The sequence below is a fragment of the Marmota marmota genome, unplaced genomic scaffold, assembly GCF_001458135.2.
Source record: "Marmota marmota marmota unplaced genomic scaffold, marMar, whole genome shotgun sequence".
Lineage (NCBI taxonomy): Eukaryota > Metazoa > Chordata > Mammalia > Rodentia > Sciuridae > Marmota > Marmota marmota.
Window position 1 is genome coordinate 255766 of NW_026000016.1, and position 18992 is coordinate 274757.

The 18992-nt window shown below is 33.9% G+C and overlaps 1 protein-coding gene and 1 non-coding gene across 2 annotated transcripts in view; one reads left to right on the forward strand and one right to left on the reverse strand.

Moving 5' to 3' along the window:
• The window catches only part of Malrd1 (MAM and LDL receptor class A domain containing 1), a 503883-nt gene that overhangs the window by 255525 nt on the left and 229366 nt on the right, over nt 1-18992 (reverse strand). The gene's annotated exons all lie outside the window — the stretch shown is intronic.
• Nucleotides 16683-16786, forward strand: LOC125618588. Its single transcript, XR_007349927.1, has one exon. It is a non-coding gene; the product is annotated as a U6 spliceosomal RNA (small nuclear RNA).

Genomic DNA, 18992 nt, shown 5'->3' on the forward strand with positions numbered 1-18992 from the left:
GTATTGAATGTTTATTTTCCATGGGATATTTTCAACTTATTAGGGGTTATCAGGTATATGACTCCATCAAAAATCTGAAAGCATTTCTGGACAGGTAGATACACCTTAGGGGAATTGGAATTGGAATTGGATCATGCAATTCTGGTGGTTGAAAAGTCCCAGTATATGCATCTGCAATCTAGAGGACGAGAGAAGACAGTGACCCTACCTCAGTACAAGTCCCGAGGTCTGAGAACCAGGGGATGTGATGGTGAATTATCAATTTGAGGCCGAAGGATTAAGAAACTGTGGGGCTACTAGTGCAAGACAGAGTCTAAAGCTATGAGAACCCAGAATTCTAAAGTCTCTGGGAGAAGATGGGTGTGTCAGTTCCCAAATGGAGAATAAATTTGCCTTTCTTCTGCCCTTTTGTTCTATCCTAGCCCTCAATGGACTGAGAGGTGCTTCCCCTCATTGGTGAGAAGCAGATCTTTCTTATTCAGTCCAAAAAATGACAATCTTTTCTGGAAACACCCTCACCAGTCTATTGAGAAATAATGCTTTACAAGCTATCTGGGTACCAACCTAGCCAAACTGACACAAAATTAAATATAATAAATAAACATAATACTATGTAAATGCCAAACTTCTTCTAACGTGATAAACCAGTCTTTCAATATGATATGAAATGAAAATAGCATTTTGAGTATTGGACTTTTAAATGTATTGAAATGACTTGAATATATGTATCTAGTTTTTCAATTATAAATTTTATTAAATCTAGAGAACAGTTTCAATGGAGATTTGGTGTTCGACTTTCAATGTAGTGTGCAAAATTCACCTTTGGATTATAAAGATTAATCATGATAAAGAAAATAAAATATTTCAAATGAGTCATAAAATGCAATATTGTTATTATGGTATACCATGTACAGACCTTGAGAATAAAAAAAGCCACATCTAAGCTTATGTTGATATCATGTTGAAATGAGAAAATTGATATACTGATCTAAGTAAAAATAATATCACCTGTTTATGATCTTATTTAACATGGTGACTAGAAAATTAAAAAGCTATATTATGCATGTGAATTGCACTGTCATAGAGTTCTATATTTGTGAATTAATTCATTTGCTAATTATATTGCTTAATCCTATTTACTTACTAATTTTTGTCTATTTTCTCTCTTTCATAGAGAGGTGTGCCCAAATTTCCCATTTTAATTCTGGACTTATCTATTTATATCATGTCTTTTAATCATTCTGTCAAACTTTTATTTGTAATTTTAAAATTAAATTAGAAGAGACAGCCAAATTTAGAATTATAAGGTATGTTTGGCGTAATGACTATGATTATAAAATAATCTTCTATTGCCAGTGGTATTTTTGACATAATGTCTATTTTCTCAGATATTTACATTGTTACCTCAGCTTTCTTGTTTTGGTGTTGGGATATTATTTTTTTTTAAATCATACTATTGTTAAACTTGCTTAGTTTTTTTTTTTTTTTTTACCTAATGTGTTTATTTTATAGGCACAATAGTTGGGTTTTGTTTGTGTTACCTTTCATCCAGTTGAACAATCTTTGACTTTAATATTTAGCCTAAACACAGTCAATGTAAATGTTGCCATTTTAGGGCTACATTGCACTCCCATATCATTTTCTTCTCTTTGTTCCAACTATTTTACATTTCTTCCTCTTCCTTCATTCTGTCTGCTGAGTTATTAAAGGCTTTTTTATGCTACTTTACCCTCTTCACAATTCTACCAGTTAAAAAATCGTTTAAGTGAACATTCTTTTAGTAATTAAAACATCTGATTTAACAGAGTCACAAAACTCATTCCTCACCTTATTGAATGTTGGAATCTAAAATTGACTATGCTCTTTTTTAAAACAAATAGCTTATTGGGGCTGGGGATGTGGCTCAAGTGGTAGCATGCTTGCCTAGCATGTGTGCGGCCCGGGTTCCATCCTCAGCACCACATACAAACAAAGATGTTGTGTCTGCCGAAAAACTAAAAAATAAATATTAAAAAATTCTCTCTCTCTCCTCTCTGTCTCTCTCTCTTAAAAAAATAGCTTATTAAGATACAATTCCTATACTATAAAGTTTACACTTACAAATTTAACAATTCAGAGGATTTTAGTATGTTCGTAGAATAGTAAATCTACCACTATTTAAATCTAATGTAGAACATTTTTCATCATTTCAGAAAGTAACCCCTTAATCATACCATCTTCCCTATCTTGTTAACTTTCTGACTATGGATCCATTCTGGACATAATAACAGTGAAATAAAACAATGTAGTCTTGTATTTAGCTTTAGTAAGGGGGAATATTCTCAGGGTCCACCTATGGTATCCCATATAACAATATTTTATTTTATGTCGGAGTAGTATTCTACTATATGGATATACTACTATTTGTTTATTCATTCATTAACATGATAGACATTGAGTATCTGCCACATCTTGGCTATTATTATTATATTTCATTGGGTGGAATAAGAATCATTGCCAAATAATGCTGTTAGGAGCATTCATATATAAGGTTTTTTGTGAATGTTTTCAATTCCTTAGGTATGTACCTATGAGTAGAAATACTGAGTCATATGTTAATTTGGTTTGATGTTTTGAGGAACTGCCCACATCATTTTACATTACCACCCAAATAAGTATGAGGGTTCCAATTTCTCCACAGCTTGTTAATGCCAGTTACTTGATAATGACCATTCATACTCATTGGTGTAAATTGTATGCATGGTTTTGAGTTTAATTTCCCCTTGACTAATGATGTTGAGCATCTTTCATATATTTGTAAATTTGCATATTTTCTTTGGAAAAATACCCATTCGAATAATTTTCCCATTTTAGAGTGGGTTATCTGTCTTTTTATTGTTCAGTTGTGTTATTTTGATATTCTTATGTACTCTGAGTACTAGATCTTTATCAGACACAATATGCAAATATTTCCTCCTGTTTTGGGTGTTCTTTTCACTTTCTTGATATTGCTCCTTCATGCACGTAAATTTTTTATATTTCGTGAAATTCAAAATTATTCTTTTTTTGATTGCTTGCGATTTTGGTGTCATATCCAAAACTGATATCTAATTTAAGCATGCAAATTTTCACCAATGTTTCTAAGAATTTTATAGTTTTATCTCTCAATTTGCCTTTGATCTAGTTTTAATTAATATTTATATGTGGCATGAGGCATGGGTTCAACTTTATTCTTTTGCATGTGATTTTTACCCTGTTGTCAGAAGGACCATTTGTTTAAGGGAGCCATTCTTTTTCCATTGAATGGTGTTGACATCTTTACTGAAGTTTGGGTGTATTTTTGGATTCTCAATTCTATTCTGTTGCTCTGTAGATATATCCTGATTCAAGTGCCATGGTGTTTTGTGTATAATAGATTTGTGATAAGTTTTGATACTAGGAAATGTTAGTCTTTATTTATTTCTTTTTGAAGAAAATATTTTAAACAACGTTTTATAGTTTTCAGTGTATAAATCTTGTACATCTTTTGTTCAAATGATTCCTATTTTACTGGTCTTGAAACTTTTACAAATGAAATAATTTCCTCTCTGCATTTCTCATTATAAAATACATATAAAGACAATTAATTTATTATGTTGGTCTTGTACCCTACAACTTTGCTGAACTCATTTATTCTAATAGTTTGTGTGTGATTCCTTAGGTTTTGCTAGACACAAGGTCATGTCATCTTTGAATAGAGTTTTAGTTCTTCTTTTCCAATATGGAAACTTTTTATATAGTTGTTTTTTTTTCCTCAATTGTCCTGGCTACAACCTACAGTACATCAATGATAGAACAAACACTGCATACCTGCTTGTCTTGTTCCTGACCTTAAAGGAAATTAGTCATTCATGATTAAATATCTAAGTTATGGAGTTTTATGTTTGATCTATATCAAATTGAAGAAATCTTCTTGTCAAATGCCATCTCTGTATTTTTTGAAAGGAGCACATTTATTTTTTATGTTTTTTTCAATTAATAAAATACATTTATTAATTTTGTATGTTAAATCAATTTTATATTTCTGGCATATATTCTGCTTATTTATAACAAATAATCCATTTGTCTATAGTTAGGTAAATCTGCTTGCAGGTTAGTAATTTTACATCTGTATTCATAGAGAATATTGCTATAAAGTTGTTTTGTTATTAGAGTAATAATTCATCAGAGAATAAATTACAAAGTGGTTTTTATTCTATTTCTTTAAAGTTTGCAAAGACTTACTTTTTTTTTTTTTTTTGGTATGGGGATTAAACTCAAGGGCGCTGGACCACTGAGCCACATCCCCAGCCCTGTTTTGTATTTTATATACAGAAAGGGTGTCACTGAGTTGCTTGGTGCCTCACTTTGAACTTGCAATCCTCCTGTCTCATCCTCCAAGCCTCTGGGATTACAGGCATGTGCCACTGGGCCCAGCTTAATTCTTCTTTAAAATTTAATAGAATTTACCAGCAAAGTCTCCTGGGAAATTATTTGATTATCAGTTTAGTCTCCTTTGTTTTTATAAGTACATTCATATTTTCTATTTATTAAGTAAATGTCAATAGTTTATGTTTTTCTAAGAATTTGCCCATTTCATCGACATTACCTACCTTAATTACACACACTCGCTCATAGTATTACCTTAAAATCTTTTTCATTTTTGTAGGGTCATTTGTAAAGCATTCTCTTCCCATCTCATTTTAATAACTTCTTTGATAGTCGTTTCTCTTTTTTCGTGGTCATTCTAGAGAAAGATGTCTTTCTTTCTTTCAGTTTCTCTTTTCAATGAATTGGGTTTTGGATTCATTATTGTCTTTATTATTGTTTCTTGAATCTCTATTTTATTTATTTCTACTGTAATGGAATTTTTCAGCAAGCTGACAAACAGGTAAAATACTGGTACTTTTCTGGGGATGTAACTTTGGCAGAGTCTTCTAAGCTGCTAGTTTTCTGTTTTGTTTTATTTCATTTTGTTTTAAGCAAGGAAGATTGCAAGGTTGTTGGTTTTGAGTTAGTTGTGGATCTGAGAAGATTTGGATGGGGTTAGACATAGTAAATCAAACCATCTTTCTGCAACATTCTTGGACTGTTGCAAGACTTTGAATTCTAGATTTCTGAAAAATGCATTTGATAGTTTCGACAGTTTTTATGGAGAAGCAGATTGCCAAAGGTACTGATGATGCAAAAATGTCCCCTTCTGCTTTTTATGACCTTAATTTTCGGTATTTTCATATTTTATATAACTATTTAAATTCATAAACATTATTATTTCATATAGTCACTATTCATTTAAACTCATTTGTATTGTCTTTCATTGGCTAATGCAATCCTCATTTTCATCTAGGATGATTTTCCCTTCAGCTGCAGAATTTCCTCAGCCTGAGACTGATGGTGACAAATTTCTTGGTTTCATTTGTCTGAAAATATCTTTATTTTGCCCTCATTTTTGAAGATTTTTTTTCCAGGGATAGGCTACACTCTATGTAACAACAGGCAGAAAATTTGAGTCTGGAAGGTTATCTTCTTCCCAGGATGGTATATGTTTATTTCTGGCAGACAAAATGGCTAGCAGCAATTCTTCTCAACTCAATAGGCTGTGAAATGATAGAAACTGGGCATCCAGGCTTCTTTTCCCTGTGAGCCAGACTTTTAACCTACCAGCCACCCCGGCTGCTCAGACTCTCATCCTCTGCAGCAGTTTACTTTCTTGTCTCTTTTCCAGTCTCGCTGACATTTGCAAAGGTATTCTCCAAGGTTCTCCAGCCCTGTTCCTATCTTACAGCTGAGTAATTTCATTTCCCTCTTGACATAAGGCTTTCCTCTGGCCACACATACACTTGAGGGACTGCATTTGCCCAAAACACAATAAAATGTTCCCCCTGGATATCTTTTTTCTTTTTCTTTTCTTTTCTTTTTTTTTTTTTTCCTCTTGTCCTTCTTATCAGCTGTCTTGCAAATCACCTCCCCCTAGTGAAAGCTTTGTTTATGGTTTTGGTATCTTCTTCTCCAGGGACCAAGACACTGAATCCATTTCTCTTCCAAGCACTTGCTATTAAGTTTTCATATACTAAAACTATCACTGATCATTCCTCTAAGCTTGTATAATTATCATATAATTTTTATATGGTGAAATGCTATACAGCTCTTTAAGCCACATAAACTTGGTTTTCTTTGTGTATTATCAAATTACCCTCCTCAGTGCCTGGCCCCGGAACATTACTTTCTTTACTGTCCTTATATTCTATTTGAAATGAAATCTAACTTTTTAATCTTATCTAAATTTGAAAATTGTTGCATCTCCTTCTGTTACTTCAGTAAATTATTTATCTTAACTATTATACAAAAATAGCTGTTAAAAGTTGCATTTTAAAATGTCTACAAAGCAACATTTCTTAGGAAGTATAAATGAGGTGATAAAGCTACTTTATGCATTTATGAAGCAATGGATGTAGTCACTACATCCTTTTGAAAATGTAACATATAAAGAAAATCTGAAAAATAGAAAAGACATAGTTATTAAAATCTAGATACTTACACAGTTTTATTATTCCAAAAACTACATTACTTATGCTGTGATGGTACAAGTAAAATGACTAAATTTTTTTAGTTAACTAAAGAAAACACCATTTATGTATATTCCCTCATTTAATCTTATAATTGTAGAATTTTTAAAACTCTGTAATTATGGTGAAGAGGAATAATGAGAAAAGTGAAATTACTTCATAAAAATGAAATAATTATCAGTAAATAATAAATCATTCCAATTAAAACAAGGTTCACAGAACTACCAGATTTCTAAAAGTCATTAATATTGCTTGTATTTTTTTAAATTTAATTTTATTTATTTAAATCTCACCTTGTTCTTAAAATTTAATGCTATTTACAAAAATACATAAAATACAGTAATGTTACAGCACGTGGGCCTCCCGTGAAACAGAGGCAGCCGTAAGGCCCTGTCCTCATCCCAGTTCTTGAGATTGGGCCAGAAAAATTTCACACAAGTTGTTCAGAGTGACAGACATGCATTTATTAGAAGGGATAGGAAGAGGGGAAAGGGGACACTCTCAAGGGAGAGAGTAGATTCTCTTAGAAGAGAGATGATGCTGTGCCCCTACTGCCCTCCAATTTTATTGGGAGTCTCAGGAAGTTTCCAGAGACCCACCCACGTCCACCTGCTGACGTTTGACTGACAGCATGGGAACTGCATGGACCACCTCAAAGAGATGGTGTGGTGTTCATAGAAGAAATGGAATCGACCTGTTTTTGCCTAAATTTACTTCCCTCTTAATCATTATGTTACCCTCTAAATAGCCTTCAGCAAGTATTATGGTCTGGAGGTGAGGTGTCCCACAAAAGCTCATGTGTGAGACAACACAAGAAGGTTTAGAGAAGAAATGATTCGGTTATAAGAGCCTTAATCCAATCATGAATCAATCCCATAGTGGGATTAACTGAGTAGAAACTGAAGGCTAGTAGGGTGTGGTTGGAGGACACAGGTCATTGGTGGCATACCTTCCGGGTATGTATTTGAATCTGGCAAGTGAATTCTGTCTCTTTGCTTTCTGATCATCATGTGAGCTGCTTCACTCTGACAGACTCTTCCTCCATGATGTTCTGCCTCACCTCAAGCCTGAGGTATGGAGCCTACTATCTGTGAGTTGAGATCTCTGAAACTGTGAGTTCCCAAATAAACTTTTTCTCCTCTAAAATTGTTCTTGTCAAGATTTTTAATCACAGCAGGGAAAAAGATGACTAACGCAGCAAGATCTTTGTGAAGATCTTGATGTTTTATTTGCCAAGATGATTGGAGTTTGCCATAGTTTCTGTGATAAGGGACTGTCCAGGCCACCAGATAGAGAGTGACCTGATCTTGAGACTACAGTTTTCCTCAAGTGGGTATAACTATGGTGGGGGAGGGCTGGCATACTAAGCCCCTACCTTGCAGGCGCTTATCTGTCAGATAAGCCGTCCTGTGGATTTCAGTCCCTGCCACCTCACATTGTCTTTTTTCTGCTACCCATTCAAGGCTGACTAACTACTAGCAGTACAGTAGCATATGCTAAGAAATATATACACATATGTATATACACACTTACAGATACATATCATATATAGTTTATATACTTGATATATATGCTCTATACAGATAAGACCAAGATAAGAACTGAGGCACTAAGAAAGTCAAGGATAAAACTAGATAACAAAATGTTTTCTTGATATTTACAGTCTTACTAATATTAAATAAAAAATTGGTCTATAAGCCACTATGAGCACTGAAGCATTCTGAATAATAAAAATCAAAACTTTAAGTAAACAAACCAAACCAAATTGTTCAGTAAAATTGCATCATGTGTTCATAACAGACTGGAAAATAATTTCTCACAGAATATAAATAAATTAATTAATGATTACTTGAGTTACATTTTTACAACACATAATGGAAAACTTACAGAGGCCTATTTTATTTAGCAAATACCCATAAGCATCAGTTCAATAAATCAATACACGAGTAATCCATAAGATAATTAACTTTATCTTTTATAAACACATTCCAATTTTCTTGATATCATAATGCTGACAGGACTTTGTAGTGAGCATATTTCTTAAATCTAATTCCTCTTAATATTTAAATGCTGGGGAAAAGTCAATAAAACTTTAAGTAATCTTAAATTATTCTTGAAAGATTTCTCCATGAGATGATAAAAACCTCAGTAGTTGTCTCTACTGGAAGAACCATTTCAAAGCTTGCTTGCTCCTCACATGAGATATTTAGCTAGGAATGTCAGATTATCAATTTGCCAAGTAAGAAACCACCAAACACTTCATAAAATAATAAACAACTAGAAATGCTAAAGAATGCAATTGTAGGAAAGAAAATATGTACGTTTGAGGGGTGAAAAACAATCCAACATGTGGGCACATACACAGGAGGTTGATATAGATGAAAAATCCATCAGGAAAGAACCTAATATTTGGAGCCATGACTATGGGATCAGCAAGAAATATTTATTGAAGTTTGTGTTTTTGATTTTTCAGCTTGGATGGTTGGCCATTTCCCAAAATGCTTTATAAAAATACAGCTAGGTCCACTACAAAATATTTGATTTAATCACATGTAAAAAGGCTTAGGGATACAGTATCTTTCAGCACTGCCTTTATATAATGTGTCTCCAACATCCAGGACCAGATCTTCACTCAACTAGTGGTCTTCAAAGTGAGGTTCCCAAACCAGCAGCATCAACATCACCTCAGAGCTTATTAAAAATATAAATCCCTAGGCCCAACCCAGTCCAGCTCAGAGAACCTGGGGTTAGTGCAGGATTATTTTTATAAGCTGTCTAGGTGATTCTGATGCGTATTTGGGAAACACTGGTCTAAATACAGTATGCTGTTTTTAAGTCCTTTGGATATAGATGGATGATGAAAATTTTCATCATCACTAGCAATTACAGAAATGCAAATCATAACTACTCTAAGATATTATCTCACTCCAGTCAGATGGCAGCTCTTAAGAATACAAACAATAAGTGTTGGTGAGGATGTGGGGGAAAAGGCTCACTCATTCATACTCATTGCTGGGGCGACTGCAAAATGGTGCAGCCAATATAGAAAGCTGTATATAGAATCCCTGGAAAACTGGGAGTGGAACCACCATTTGACCCAGCTATCCCACTCCTCCATCTATATCCAAAGGACTTAAAAACAGCAAGTTTTTAAGGGACACAGACACATCAATCTTTATAGCAGCATAATTCACAATAGCTAAACTGTGGAACCAACCTAGATGCCCTTCAATAGATGAATGGATAGAAAAAAATATGGCATATATACACAATGGAATATTATTCAGCAATAAAAGAGAATAAAATCGTGGCATTTGCAGGTAAATGGATAGATTTAGAGAAGATAATGCTAAGTGAAGTTAACCAATCCCCCCCAAAAAATGCCAAAAGTTTTCTTTGATATAAGGAGGCTGATCCATAGTGGGATTGATAGCGGCATAGGAGGAATAGACGAACTCTAGATAGAGCAGAGGGGTTGGAGGGGAAGGGAGGAGGCATGGGGTAATTAATGATGGTGGAATGTGATGATCATTACTATCCAAAATACATGTATGAAGACATGAATTGGTGTGAATACACTATGTATACAACCAGAGATATGAAAAATTGTGTTCTATACATGTAATAAGAATTGTAATGCATTCTGCTGTAATATATAAATTAAAAAATTTACATTAAAAAATATTTAATGCCTGAAAAAATAAATTTGATGGAGGTCAGAGTTTGAACTGGGCACCTGCACTGGATTCAACAGACCAAATCCATGTAGAGTTTAATAACAATCATTAAGCTTTGGTTGATTTCAAAAGACCTTGTAGCCAATTAACCAATTAAACTCTACCAAATTGACTCAGAGACTAAGTTGTAGTCAATTAAGTTGTTTTCTATGCTTCACTTCAGTTTCTCTATGAATGCTGTCCGATCACATTCGTAATTATAGATCTCTACACATGCTTTGGTTCTGGGAACTGCCCGATTCTTGAATTGCTTTAATCTTTCTTTGTTTGACTTTTTCTCTGCGCAAATAAAATTTACTACTTACTTAGTCTAAGTATTTTTCCTTTTAATACTGGTTAGTCATTATTCTTTCAAATAGGCAAGTAAAGATAGGTTTAAAATATAAAATTTATTTCTGTCCTATTTAAACTTATAATTCACCAGAAGTATTTAAGAAAAATGATTAAAAATTAATAAAGCCAATTTAATATCTTTTCATTAGCTAATAGATTTAGATTACCTAAGAATTGGCAAGCAAATTTGTGTATCTATTACATATGTAAATCTGTGTTAGTTATCTTTTACATATAAGACTTTGCAATTTTTATAAATACGCTTAGTGTGTTTTTTATCAATATCTTTTAATAAATACTATGGTGTTAATTCATGGAAAGATATATGTATGCATTTGTGTATGCAAAGAATATAGGTCATCTGTTAATTATCATGCCAAGCACTGATCTCGTCTTCCATCATTTGATTTATTTGGTCTTTAGAGTAGAACAAATATATAAACAGATATTTTAGTTTTAGTCTGAGCTGTCCCACTTGACAACACAGTCAAAATGTCTTCATAGATAGTAAAGTCACAAAGAACTTCAAGATCATTAGTTCTAAATGATAACAGTGCTGAAAAACCCATTGGGACTAAAGAACTTATGTTTGGAGTTCTGAAAGGTAGTCCCTATAAGATGAATGTAAATAGTACCTGGGAGGGCAGATCTGTGCCAGATAGGATTATTAAATGAAAACTACTTTTGCTCCTAGTTTATGGTTTAATTTGAATATCATACAAACTCTCAGGAACAATTTATGTTCCTAATGTCAGAAAAAATGTGAATAACTGCATTAAAGTCACATCTCCCTGCAAATAAATATCTTTTTAATATGCAAAACACAGCATCACATTCAAGCAGAAACTTGTATACCATAAAGAGAACGCATTGTTCCCCCTTACTCCCATTCCTATGACTCCTGAATGAATACACAACAATTGCAGGAGGTAATAGAGCTGCCTTCTCTGCTCTATTAAACCTCGCAGTATATTATTATACTGAGCTTTATGTATACTATACTCTGTTAACTTTTGTTCAATTTATTTTATTATCTAAAAATCCATAGAGAAGCTTAAATTCAATTTAGTGAATTCCTTTTAAAAGGATAGAAATTTTAAAACCCCCTTTTATAGTGATCCTTGGTGATAGGAAACCTTAAATTAAATGAATAATGTTTATAATAAAGGTTAAAATGCCCAAATGGAATGTAGAACTAAATCTAGCAAGAGCAGGTAAGGAAATGTCTCTATTAAAAAACAGATTATCTAAGAAGTTTGCAGATTTCCAAAGAAGGTGAGTTTAGCTAACTAGGAAGACACTTGATAAAGCAAACTCAAGAGAAATGCTTGCAAAGATGTTTTATTTTCCTCTAATTAGGTCCTAAGGTCCCTTTAGAGATGGCTACAAACTATACCCCTGCCTGGATGGGGCTGCAGGGGATGTGGTCATGAATGTTGACAATGTGTCTTTCATAGGTGTTTTAGTCATTTTTTTCTATACTGTGACCAAAAGATCTGACAACAACCATTTCAGAAGAGGAAGTTTATTTGACTTGCATGGTTTCAGAGGTCTCAGTCCAGAGATGGCAGGCTCCATTCATTGGGGCCTGAGGTGAGGCAGGACATCCTGGCAGATAGATGTGGGAGAGGAAAGTGGTTCAGAACATGACACCAGGAAGTTGAGAGACACAGCTCCACCCAGTCTCCAGGGATAAAATATACACCCCAACGGCACTCTCCCAGTGACCCACCTCCAGCCACACCTCCCCTGCCTACAGTTAGCTCCCCCTGATTAGATTAATATTCTCATAATGTCATTGTTTCTCCTCTTAACTTTTTTGCATTGTTTCACTCGTGAGCTTTCCTGGGACACCTCATATCTGAACCATACAACAGGGTACTTCTTTGTCCTGGGGAAGGGCCTAACATCTCAGTGTCTGAGCAGTCTCCCTCTCATAGGAAGCTGCTTTATGCTGGCTGATTCTCTGTAGCCCGTGTCTGATCTGCTTCCAGTTTATTCCCACCAAAACAGCCTCTCTCTAGGAGAGCCCTGACTGGTAGAAGAGTTCATTTCTGTGTGTCAGTCTGGTGAGAACTTGAGGAAGCAACAAAAACCAAACCATGAAATAATAGAGGCTGTTTTATTATTCACAGGTCCACAAAGAGAGGGCAGTGTGCCTTCCGGGGTATGGAGAAGGGGGATGCAGCGTCCAAGACACCCTCCAGAAGCACAGGGAGAATGACAGACCAAGGACCTGTGGGATCACCACCTCCGTGGTCATTATCCCTTTGCCTTTCCTGGGGCATGTGCATTCCCTAGTTTAAAGAGCACATACATGAGGGCAGAAGTTCTTTACGTGACCCCGGTGTTAACTATTAGGTTGTACTGGGTTTGGGGGCCATGGGTATGTGGTTTGGGGTCAGTGAGGTGAGTAATGAGCAGGCCACACCACAACCACATCAGAAAGTTTTAGCTCATTCAGACTCATTATGTCGAGACTAAAAATGGACGCTGAGGTAGCAACTCTGTTAAACAAATCTATGACAAAAACATTTTCTCTTAGTGCTGGAATCTGAGAACTGTACAAAAGAAAAAAACTAAAGTCAGTGAAGTGAATGTTTATAAAATCCTAGTAGGAGAAACAAATAAACTCAGATGAATACATCCAGAACATTTTGCTGATGGATTTAACACCAAATATTTGAAAAGTGAGGATATTCATAAGGTGTATTAATAAAACAAATTATAACTCTAAAGAAAAAAAAGGTCTCTCCACCTCAACACCCTTGCCTCCATTTGTATAGAGCATTTACTTGGCAAACTTTCTAAAATTTAAATTATATGACTTTCTCCCTTGCATGCTGATTATAGTACTCCTCCACTATCTTCAGCAAGTTCTCATCAAAGGTCTTGTGTGGTTTAATTCTGATACATTCAGTGGCTTTGAACCTTAATATGATGGCATTAGTTAGGCAGATATTTCATGTTATTTTTTCTAAGACATGATTTCCATCCATATTATTTTTCACACTGTCTTCTACTGCCATCAAAATATGATACCAGCTGAGTATAATCCCAGTGACTGAGAAGGCTGGGGCAGATGACTGCAAGTTCAAGCAAAGTACTGAGGCCCTGAGTCACTTAGCAAGACCCTGTCTCAAAATAAAAAAAAAATAAAAGTCCTGGGGTTGTAGCTCAGTAGTAAAGTGCCACTGGGTTCAATTCCCAGTACTAAATAAATAATTAAAATAATAATATGACTCCAATCTCAGAAATAAAAGTGACTTTTACTTCTTTCCCTACATGATAACTTTTTTAAAAAAAATTATATAACCATCTTTCTTCCTGTGAATTTCTTGAGTAGAGACCCCTCCTTCTCCCACTAGGCCTGAAAATAAATTACAGTATGTTGGAAGTGGGATGTATGCTACAAACACAGCAGGAAATTCATTGTGAGTATTCTCAATCACCTATCTTCTATTTGGACAGAATTCAGATCTAAAGAAGTCCATCCCACATCACATAGTTCTCATTACAGATATTTTTTTTAAAAAAATTTTTTCTTTTTTATATGTAATGTTGAAATTTTCATCACAATAAGCCAAACATATGGTCTCATCTTGGATAATCTAGAGAAAATATGGCAAATTCCACTCTTTTTCCATAGACATTTTCAGGCTTTCCCCTTAGGATTCTCAATCTACAGTTTCAAATATGCCTCCAGTTCATTACAGAGACAATTCTCTATCTGTTTTAAATCCTCTGCTGGAACTCAGAGCCATCCTTACCCCTTGACACACTCTCTGGTACCATAATGTTTGAAAAATATGAACTTACATTTCCCAGAGTCCCTCCTTAACAGGATTCTGATTAAAATCCTTCAATAAGAAGTGAAACTCATGGTCTAGAAGATGAAACAGAAGCTAACTTTTGCTTTTTGGATACTGGCAGGCAGGCAAGTGGTCTTTGACAGGAGTGAGACTTGTAGCCATTTCTAGGCATTCTTTAGATTCTCCATTCAGTTGCTTCTAGAAATGAGATCATAAACAGTTCCCTGCCATCCTTTCAATTTTCTGATTTTCTGAGATTCTTGGCAGTCTCTTTGACATTGCTTTCCCAACCCTTTCAAAGACTTTGAAAACACCTTAATCCCCTGCATTTAAAATCTTTTCCTGACTAGAATTCCTAAGATTGGTGCCTGTTTACTTGACCAAAACCTGACCAATGCACAATCTTTTGATACTAAATTCCTTCTGCTGATTTGGACACCAATACCAAAAACTTAAAATGGATTTTAAATAGTTCATTAACAGATATTTGTAGAGAAAACAGAATTTGTTTGGTTAGGTACCAAGACTATAATGGTTGAGAGAGAGAGAGAGAGAGAGAGAGAGAGAGAGAGAGACAGACTTTCCCTTAACTCTCTTGGAGACTGTGGTAAAAAGAGACATAAAAATTTCTTGCTTTCCAAAGATTTTCTTTCTCCCTAGTTCACTCACATTAACTCCACTCAATAATTTCCACAATTTTTTTCTTTCTTTCTCAATCTTACCTACAGGTAAACACCAGAAAAAAATATCTTTAATTCATTTCTATTCATCTTATGATTCACATCCAGCAACAGCTTCTTTTTCCATATTATACTCTTAAGCAGAATATTTAAGGTTCTCTGCAATTTAATTCAATATCTTTTCAAAATTATATCCCAAAGTAATAACTAAACTTTAACACTGTGTTATGAGACATGTTCTTTGATAGTGAGTTTGCAGGGTATTTTTTTTTTTACAGCTGACAATAAGCATTAAGGTCTGTACTCTTATGCTCATTTTTTTTTTTCAGATAATGAATTTAAAATTCAGAGAATCTGCATCATCATTGAAGTCAATGCAGCTAATGAGTTCTGGAGATGCTATTTAAGCAGACTTGTAAGGCAGGTTAGAGAATAAACCTAGTGTTATTTAATTCTAGAAATTGAGCACTATAATAAGCTAGGCGATGGTCGCCAAAGACATAAGGTCCTAATACTTGAAACCTATAACTGTTACTTTATATGTCAAAGGCTATTCAGATGTGATTTAATGAGCAATTTGGGGATGGTATGATTGTCCTATGTTTTCTGTGTATACCCTAGAGGCAATCACAAATGTGATGATAAAACAGAGTACACAGAAATGGAAGGAATATAGCTACCTTCAATCAAGGAATACCAGTGGCCACCAAAATGGAAAAACCAAGGAAGAGATTCTCCTCTGTATCTTTTGTATGAGGTACAGCCTTGCCAGCACTTTGATTCTGATCTATTAATTCTGATTTCAGACTTTTGTCTTCAAAGTTGGGGCAAAACACACTTCCACTGTTTCAAGCCACCAAGTCTGTGATAATTTCTTATAGAAGCAAAATAAAACTTTTACAAGCAATGAAATTTTACAATATCACTTGCAGACAAAACTTTTGGTTCCCCAAAATGACCCAATCTGAGAAGGAATTAGGAGATGATGACCACATGGCTGAGTTTAAAGGTATTACTTTCAAGTCTACAGGAGCCTAGGTAGAGAAACCTAAAACCTAAAGGAAGTGGGATACCTGAGACTGGAAATATTCTTACAAAATAAGATACCAAATCAGAGTAGGAATATCGACATTTAGTTGGGTAAAAGTAACCCTGAATATTATGTTTGGTCTTTTTTCAGTTTTAAAATGACAAAAAAAAAAAATTTGGTCCTTGATGTCATGGCAAGGCAAATCCTGAAAGATGGAGATAACTAATTGTCCCTGAAGAAAAGAGTGGCCACACTGAAGCAGACTTGTAAGGCAGGTTAGAGGATAAAGCTTCAAAATTTGCTGCTGGGTGGACAATCAAGCTGATGTGTGATTTAATAAAACAAGCAATGTAAAAGGATATTCCTAGCCACCTGTCAGGCCTTTGTTTTTGACAGATGATACAGAACATTCTTATCAATAAATGTGAATAACAGAAAGATTTAAGGATTAGTATGGAGATTTTTACCACATAGAGGTAACAAGAAACAATTAAGTATAATTACATCTGTTAAAAAATATTAAATCAGTGTTCACTTTAGCAGCACAAATACAAACGCTGAAATATAAAGAAGATTACAGTGGCCCCTGTGCAAGGATCACATCAATTCATGAAAAGTTGTCCATATTTTTTTAAATTTGAAGTCACACTTAAAAGTAAATTAATAAGAATAACGTTTGAATTCTGAACTAAGACTCTGAAATAAAGAAGGGCTTAGAATGAGATCATCCAAGCTCTGAAAGAAAATAATTGCCAGCCACAATTCCTATACCCATCAAAGCTATCTTTCTTCTTTCAAAGAAGAAGTAGACACTTTCAATGATGAGGATAAACTAAAAGAATTAATGACCACTGAGGTAGCACTACAAATATATTTAATGATATGTTACACACAGAAGAACTAGAAAACAAACCATAGAGGTCTCAAATGGATGACTCTCTAGGATAGCAATTAAATTAAAATTAGGACCAAATTAAGTATAAGAAAAAAATATGACAGAAAATAACGAACATTTATTCATAATAACACTGACCAGAAGTGATCTAAGCACTTGAAAGAAAAGATTTGCAGAATAGATTTTAAAAATAGTTTCAACTATATCCTGTTTACAAGAGAATTACCATATAGGCAAAGATATCTTCAAGCCGAAAGTAAAAGGGTGGAAAAATATATTCTACGTGAATGGAGTCCTAAAACAAGCTGGAGTAGCTATTCTCATCTCTGACAAGCAGATTTCAAGAAAAAAGTTAACTGGAAGAGATAAAAATGGTCAATACATATAAAGGGAATAATGGTAAAGGGAATAATCCAACAAGAAGATATAGCAATAGCAAATATCCATGCCCCAACTGTCAGGGCATCTAGCTACATAAAACAAACACTTCTTGACATTATATCTCAAATAGATCGCAGTACAATAATACTGGGTGATTTTAACACACCCCTCTCACCAATAGATAGGTCATCCAGATGTAAAAATCAATAAAAATACTTCCAAACTAAATAACACTATACATTTAATGGACTTAACAGATATCTCTAGACTATTTCATCTCAAACAGTTGAATCCACTTTCTTCTCAACAGATTCAGGACCTTTTGAAAAACAGACCATATTCAACATCACAAAGCCAGTCTGAGCAAATACAAAAATTAATTCTATGCATCTTATCAGGCCATAATGGAATGAAATTAGAAATTGACAGTAAGAAAATTATAGAAACCACCTACACATATAAAGATTGAAAAATACTTTTTTAAACGAGGGGTGGATCATAGAAGAAGTGAGAATAGAAATTTTACAATTTCTATAATCAAATGAGAATAGTGATACAATGTACCCAAATCTTTGGATACTGTGAAGTAAGTTCTAATTGGAAAGTTAACAGTATTGTGTCTATATTAAAAGAAAAGAAAGAAATATCTTCAATAAAATCTAATGCTATACCTCAAGGCCCTATAAAGAAGGAAATAATTAAGACTAGGTCCAAATAATTAAGATCAGAGCCAAAACCAATGAAATTGAGAAAAAAAATACAAAGGACAAGTGCAACAGGCTTGGTTCTTTGAAAAGATAAACAATATTGATAAATCCTTGTCCAAACTAACCAAAAGAAAGAGAAAATTCAAATCAATAAACTAAGAGATAAAAAGGAGATATCATCACAGACATTTCTGAAATACAGAAGATCATCATGGACTATTTTGAAAATGTATATTCGAATAAATTAGAAAAAAATAGAAAATATTGACAAATTTCTAGACTGTTATGTCCTACTGAAATTGAACCAAAAAGATATAGAACGTTTAACCAAACCAATAGCAAACAACATAATTAAAGTAATAATAGAAATCTTCCAACAAAGATAAATCCAGGACCAAAATGGATGCTCAGTTAAGTTCTTCAAGAGTTTTAAAGAAGAACTAACACATATTCTCTGCAAATTATGGCAATTCTTCAAAAGACTAAGAATTGAAATACAAAGGGAGGGAATACTCCCAAATTCATTCTATGAAGCCAGTATCACCTTGATACCAAAACCATGTAAAGCTACATCACACACAAAAAAGTACAGACCAAAATCCTTAATTTACATATATCAAAAATCCTTAATAAAATATTAGCAAATTATATCCAAAAGGTTAAAAACCGTCAAGTTGGTTTTATCCCAGGAATGCAAGATTTTAAAATATATGTTAATAAATAAATGTTATTTATCACATAAAAGGTATCAAGGACAAAAATCACTTGATCATCTCAATAGAGGAAAAAGCCTTTGATGAAATTTACCCCCATTCATGTTAAAAATGCTGAAGAAACTGGGAGGAACATACTTA